We start from the raw sequence: 7,827 nt of genomic DNA on the forward strand, positions 1-7,827 counted from the left end.
AACCTCTCATGCTGAGCTTGAAAGCAGGATTCACACACACACAAGCACATACATATTAAAGAAACACTGATCTAAGAAATGCCAGACTTTCTCTTACTTTGTAGGAAGACGTATGGTATTTAGGGATAACACAGCAGGCTGGGAAACAGCAAAAGCAGGTACTAGCCTAACTTTTGCCAGTAGTGTATCACATGGCCTTGAGTAAATCAGTTTAGAGATTACAAGAATTACAATGATCGGTTGGTTGTTCTACTGTAGCATAACTAAAGGAACACTCCAAATCAATTATGACTGGACACATTTTTCAGAAAACAAAGAATGTGAGAAGCAGAAACAAGCAAACAAAACCCCATCAGAGAAACATGATTTTTAAAACTCTAGACAGAGAATCCACAGCAATCATTTAAAAGCAATTAAAGTAATGTTTATGGTTTATTACCTTCATTGTGAGAATGTCCACCTAGACTCTACTATTGCCTAATTTTGATTTTCCAGCATTTTATCTTTGTGTAACTGCTATACTGAAAAGTGTTCTACTTCCCCATTCTGTATCCTATATAGATACAGACTGGGACAAATCATTTTTATTAAGCTAACCAGGTTCAAGCCATAGGGGTAGGATATGTTCCTACCCAGAATGTCCAGGCTGTCCATCAACCATCATCTAAACCTTCACCAACTCTTTATTCCTTTTTGAAACATGAATCTGAATCTTTGCACATGCTCAGATATTCAACACTGCTGACACCAGAGCAACATAACTTCATGATTCCTGTTTGAAGTTTCTTATTTCGTACCTCTAGGTATCTGGACACCACATGACAGAGAAACCTTACATTCAACCAATTATCTACTGTGATCTCCTAAATACTTTTTTGGCACTGTTTCTCCAGATAGACTGTTGCTCGTCCGGCAAAAGTAAGACAAATTATTTGTTCATATATATGTTTTGGGTTTTTTGTGTTTTACTAAAGGAAACGGCTTATGGATTCTTTCATAAGTTACTTTTATTTCCAAACTCCAAAACTCTATGCTGTCTATATACATTTGCCATTGGTATTTTCAGCTCCTTAAAGGAAATGAGAAACAGAGCACGGCCTAACAATTCCTATGGGATCCCATTAGATAATGATTCCCACTTTCCGTATTAAGACCAACAGAAAAGCAATTTTAAGCCCCTTTAATGTGTTGCCCATCTGAATTCTCATTTCTTAATCAAAGGTTGTGTGTTACCATGATAAATGTCCACATAAATACATTACATCGCACTACAACATTTATTGACCAAACATCATATGTCAAAAGAAAGTTATTGAGTTAGTCTGGCAAGATATACTTTCCATAAACCAATGAGAGCTGCCATAAATTACATTATTCCTGATTATTACTTCACTAATAATGTCCCATATCAATCTTCCATTACTTTGCCAAGGATTGGCACCAGGCTGAAAGGCCTGTAATTACTAAGCCATCCCTTTTAAAATTCTGGCACAGTATTTGCTTCCCCAGTGCTGTAGCAATTAATGAAAAACAACATTAGCAGTCCGCAGACATTCTTAAAGGGTTCCTTGAAATCTCCCTCATGATTGCTATTGGAACCACTGATCACAAAAAGTCACCATTTGTGCTGTCACGGTTTAACAACCTCCAAAGTTAGTGATGAACTAGAATTTATTTCCCAAACTCTAGCTCCATCTGGACCAAATGTGGATAACGGCACTTTAAAATCAATAGTTTAAAAATAATTAATGAGAGATGAGTATTTTAGTTTTGTAACTTCTCAGTATTGCAATATCTTTGCAGTGATTAAGAATACTCATACTTCAACAAAAATCCTTCTACTCAAATATAACATTTCCTTCCTACCGAAGAGTATCTGTGATATAAAGAAATCAAGTGATATTTTCATGCTGGCTACCCAGAATTTAGCAGCACCATTAAGTATTTTCCTGCCAGGAAACCCCTCACAGAACTGCATGGAGTCATTCCTTAATTGGATGCTTCACTGAATCCAGTAAATTCTTAAGGTTTGTTGAGCACAACAAATAGAAAAGTAGTTAATACATTAAGAATATGCTGTCTATAATAGCAATAACCACAAGTGGATATCACCTAATTAAAGAGCAAGAATTTTCACTTTGAGATCTGAAATGCGTTTTTTTTTTCTCGTGAAGAAACTATCAGAAGAAAAACTTCACTGTCATTGTATCATTGTATCATTTAAGGTCTAGTATGCTTTATGTAGCAGCACTGTATTGACATTTTTAGCAACATTAAACCATTTAAACTAGATTTTCATCAATTATTTTAAGATAAGAAAGAAAACTAACCTCCAATAGCAGCAAGAATGCTAAAATAATTAATCAATTTAAGGAGAATGAGTCAGCAGCAGCTCAGATCGTTAACCCTGTACAGGGTAACAGGCATTACAAACAGGCTAAAAAGGCCAGGTATTTTCAATGAGAACTTTATGATATCGTCATAAGCAGCTAAGGAAACCGTGATCTACATGAAGTCACGGTTAGATAGCTGCATAATTCAACTCAGAAAACAGTTACTGATGATTCAGTTCAAACTAGAGGGGTTTCCCAAGTGGCATTCCATAGAATGACACATAATTTGGTATTCTGATTAATGATAGCTAAATAATAGAAAACATATTTGTTAAATTTGCAGGCAATGCAAAGCTATAAAAGCTTGTGAGAACAAGATACGGATGTGATCAGAATTCATAAAAGGCTTGATAAATAGTTTTGAGAAAAGAGGTTGCAAGCCAGTAAGTACAATGGCTAAATTCTGATTCGGTAGAGCTTAATCAACAAAACCCAATCTATATGACAAGAATTGAGACTGCTTAGTGAAGAGAAAAAGAAGTTGAGGAAGGTGCAGTGTTTTTTTCAAACACGTACAAAGCAGCTACAAGAAAAACATCTCCACATCTACTTTGGCTAAGACAAAAAGAGAAAAGGGCATAAATTTCGTAATGCATATTTAAGTGCAGTCAATAGTAGAAAGTTCCATATAGTAAGAGAGTTAAATACTACAGCTGGTTATCTGGGGGGCTGTGGACTTTCACACTCTGAAACTTCCAGAATCCCATAATCAACCTGATACACGTATGCTGCACTACAATCATAGTAATTCCAGTGAAGATTTTTGCTTCCATATTTTCCTATTTTTTTTCTGCTTAATAATAAAAGAAAAGTTGAATTACGCCTGCAGTGCTTACAGAGACGAGGCCTTTATCCATGCATTCTGTTTCTGCGGAATCAAAAGGAAGTCTGACTTCACTTCAGCAGGAACACGACAGAGCCCAAACTCAATAAAAGTTAAAAGCATTGCCTATTTGGCTATTGAAATGCACACGTTCCTTGGAATCCTGAAAAGAGTATCTCTCCACTTTCTTCTCATTTCATTATCTATATAGCAGAAGATCCTTAATGCATAAAGCATTTCTATGTGGAAAATAGTGTTACACATACTCCAAAAACAACCTCCCTGCAAACAAACAAAACTTCCTCCGCTAGGAAACCAAATAGGCATCCAGACAAACAGCAGGGACTGCACTTATAGGATGAGGGCTGCACCGGTCTGCCCAGAGCTCATTTCCTGCCATGACTGGATGTGGGCTCTCATGGCTAGTGATGATTTGGGCCCATCTGCAAATAGGCCAAATCTAGCAAAACTAGGCATAGCTGAACTCAGCCAATTCAGAGCTCATCTTTGCCAAGGATGATCCAGGATCCTGCCAGCTCCTCCCACACGCAGGCAGGACAGCTGCAGGCCTGGCCCCACCATGTTCCTGTGGGCACTGCGGGGTGCAGCGCGGGGCGCTTCCCCTGCACTTGTTCTCACAGACCTCACACGGACACCCGGGGAACAGGGACGGGAAGTTCAACTCAAAAACGGACTGTGCAGTTGGTAACTCTGCCGGTCATAACCCGGAATTAAGCCATATTCTTCATTCTGCTGACAGGCTCCAGGCTGGAACTTGCTGACAGATTACAGGAGAACAGAAGTGGTGTGAGCGCAGCAGCACGAAGAGCGGCCTGTTAGCATTCTGCTCAGGGTAGCTACGATCTCATTCTATTTGTTACTGTGACTTGTGGTTTCTACACTGAGTCTTGTTAATTAAATGCTTCATACGCATCATTAACAAAACTTTCAGCTTTTTAAAATTAATTTTGGGTTATGTGTTGCTCAAGTTTGTTATTCATTATAGTACACAAAGCACCTCAAACACCTCCTTTATGTGCCTTCCCTAAAGACGCCTAAATCAGGCTAGCGTGTAAAGGCAAAGTGTAAATACACAAATAGAAATAATTAGCACTTCTATCAATGTGTGCTTGTACTGCTCATACCTTTCTGCATTTAGAAGAAAAAGTATAAATACAGTGTAATTAGAATCTGTCATGCCAACAATATTATACATTTTTAATGCTATATTACTAATAAGATATGAGACTATTAATGCATTAATAACTGAGACCAATTTCCATGGCTTTTGCACTTCACTTGACTGTAAGAATAAGCCAGGTTTTTTTGAGGTCCATGTTTTCAGAAAATTATGCCAAATATTTCTAGTTAACAAAAAAAATGTTATTTATGAAAATATTCATTAGTATTAATGTTTGTAAAGATCTCTTTCTTAATAAAATATGTAGACTAAGTCTCAATGAACCCAAAGAATTTCCATGTATATAAATCACTTATTATCTCCACGGTTACATGAGCTCATAGACTGATGTTTTATGTAAGATATAGGCATCAGAACATTAATCTCCTATTGAACAAAGCAGCAAATCTGTGTCATTATGACCAAACATATGTTCCCATTGGGTGCTGGCAACACAACCTGTTCCATACGTGAGAAACACCAAATGGTTCATAGAATCTCACGTTGCACAGCAGAGCAGTGAAGACAACAACCTGCTGTATACGCAGAGGGCTGAGTTCCCCAAAATTCTCTCTCGAAGTTTTGCTCCTAGGGCTGCAGGAAGGCAGCACATCACAGGCAACAGCTACCTCCAATGCCACTAACAATCACCCTCAGTTTCCACTTAAATCTCTTCCACTGAGCAATTTTCATTGTGCAGAACTTACAGCTATGGAACTCTTCCTCCTTCAGCTTAACTGCGTCCCACATTCAGAAAAGTGTCCCTGTTGGAGAACAGCACTTAAGTAGATGTTTCACACTGAGCATACATTTGTTTTCCCACATCAGAACATTCAGGTCTGTGTACCACTGCGTGGCTTCCCCAACAAAAACTGTGACTTGCCCTTGCTGTGTGATATCTTGCCATAGAAAACAGGCTTTGCCATTCACATTAGTTCGTTAATGACAAAAACAATGATAACAGTTATTAATCTGAAGACTATGGGCTTCACCTTTTGCGGTTTCAAAGTTGATGAGATAGAACTATTTCTTAGACTGCCAAGATGAAATAAACATTAGTAAGGCCTAAAAGAATGAAATACCAGCAGCTATCGAAAATCAAAATGCCTCCCAGTGGGAGTTAAATGTCAGCTTCTTGATGGTAATGAGGTAACTGCCAGAACCTCCAAAAACACCTTGTGCAGGTCTGTAAATGTCCTCACACTCCCGTTACTGTCTCTAGGCTTCCTGATTACTCTAACTGCCCCATATAAGTACTTGAAAACAAATTCTGAGCATTTATTTGTGAAATAAGGATTTTTATTTGACTTTTTTGCAAATTTTCCTCCGTCGGTTTAATATTAATTAAAGTCTGTTGAGCCATATGGTGACTCTTCTTTAACAAACATTATGACTTTCATATTTTTCACCATGGTTTTTCCCATTTTTGCCATAACAAACAACAAAGCTTAGAGAGCTCAGAGCACACAGATATCATTGCTTCAAATCTTAATGCGGCCACACAAACTGCTATTAAAGGAACACAACAGAAAAAATGCTTTTCACAGAAACAAATGTTTTTAAAGCATTTTATGCAAGCAAAGCCTGCATAATTAAACACACCCTATAACAAAACAGAGCTTTACACTCATATGCAGAGCAGAGTCATAAACAGCATGGAAGCTAGCATTCACCTTTTTCAAAGCAGCAAAGAACATGCCTTTATATTACACATCAGAATTGAAAACTAATATTTACTGCCCCACACCCTGTGGCACATTTTTGAGATTTTATTTAAGCATTAAGTGTTACGCATCAGTTCCAGATTGGGAATAGACAGAGAGAGAAACAGTCTTGCTGAAGCTTCCTCTAGTGAGTATAGCTGGAGCAACAGCAGTTTACACCTGGGGAAGCACAGTGCAACGTGTGTGTGATTTGCACTGAAGGATATTTAAAGAAGAGCTCCTCGAGAAGAAATTGCTGCCATTCAACCAGTGATGCACACATCCCCCTCTGCCTCCCCACTGCTCTGACTGCTGCTGTGCAGCCCATTCCTCTTACTGTCTGGTGCCAAGTGATTGAGTTCCCCGCTGAAAAGAAAGGCAGAAGCTGGATCCACTTGGCTCTCCTGGATCTACCAGATCCTGACAAAATGCGGCATCAGTATGGCACTGTATCAACAAATTGAGAAACCAATGCACCTGCTTCTGCTGAATTAAGAAAAAAAGCCTACTTCAAAACACACTACAATGCAAAACCTCATATCTAGCACTGAGTCTTACCAAATTTTACCAGTGTTTGTCTGGGAGGTAGGGTGGAATGAGGGAAGGAAGGAAGGAATCTTCACAGAAAACTAAACTCTAGTTTAACTAGAGCAGAAAGAGTGCAGATGCAGATACACAACTATTAAAGGCTTGAGAGCCTAACACCTCTCTGTTTAACAAACTGCAGAGACACCAAGGCTCCAAGTTTACATAGGAGTGGCTAATTTTCATCTACACCTAACTTTTCTTCTATATTGAGCGCAGAAGTAGCCAGGTACTTCTCTTTGTAAATCTGTACTCTATATTTTATACCTTATGAGAAACCACAATAATTCACATCTGATCTTTCCACAGATGTGCACTCAATTCCTGTATTACAAAGTAGCATTTCACAGTAAAATACATCTAATGAGTATGCTCAATCCCCAGAAACATATTTTAAGCTCATTTGCTCTTAATTGAGGTTTTCAAAGTAGCTTAAAGGATTTAGGTAGAAAAATATTCATTTCGTATTCCTTTTATCAATCATCAACACATGGATAAACTCTCAGGTTGCATGAAAACCTTGGTGAGCTGGATGCACATTCATTGATGTAAGAGAACTGCCACTTTGGCTCTCTGAAGGATGAAATAATAAGGTTAAGCAGAAGAAAAAAAATGGCTAGATTTTGCTGGTGCCATTAATGATGACTTTACAAATCCCGTCCCTCCCCACCCCCCTCCCCCACCTTTTTTTTTAAAGTTAAATAGGAACACTAAAAAAAAAAAAATGTAGCCTGCTGAAAGGATATCTGTGACTATACAGATGTGACAGTTCCAGGAATGAGAAACCTACTTTGTACTGCTCTAAAAGCAGAAGATGCCCAGGGTTGGTTTGCTTTGGTCAGTCTAAAACATCATAAAAGTTTTAGGGAGTTTATTAGCAAAACTAGAGAGCTGAGTGCTGAAAAGCTACAGAAAAATACTACTGGATGTTTACTGTGCTACTGAATACAGACAAGTTACAGCTACTCTTTCTAGCACACTGGAAGTTAAAGATCTGAGGTGAGGGAGAGAAAAAAAAGCTGGATCCAAGGCAAGACGAGCGGCAGCTGCAGGACGTCGCAGGCCCGGTGTGCCAGTTTACATACAAGGTCACCGCACCGCTCCGGGACACCCAACTCTCCCCGCACCGCAGCAGCGTCGGCG

This window comes from Meleagris gallopavo, chromosome 11, assembly GCF_000146605.3.
Source record: "Meleagris gallopavo isolate NT-WF06-2002-E0010 breed Aviagen turkey brand Nicholas breeding stock chromosome 11, Turkey_5.1, whole genome shotgun sequence".
In the NCBI taxonomy this organism is placed as follows: domain Eukaryota; kingdom Metazoa; phylum Chordata; class Aves; order Galliformes; family Phasianidae; genus Meleagris; species Meleagris gallopavo.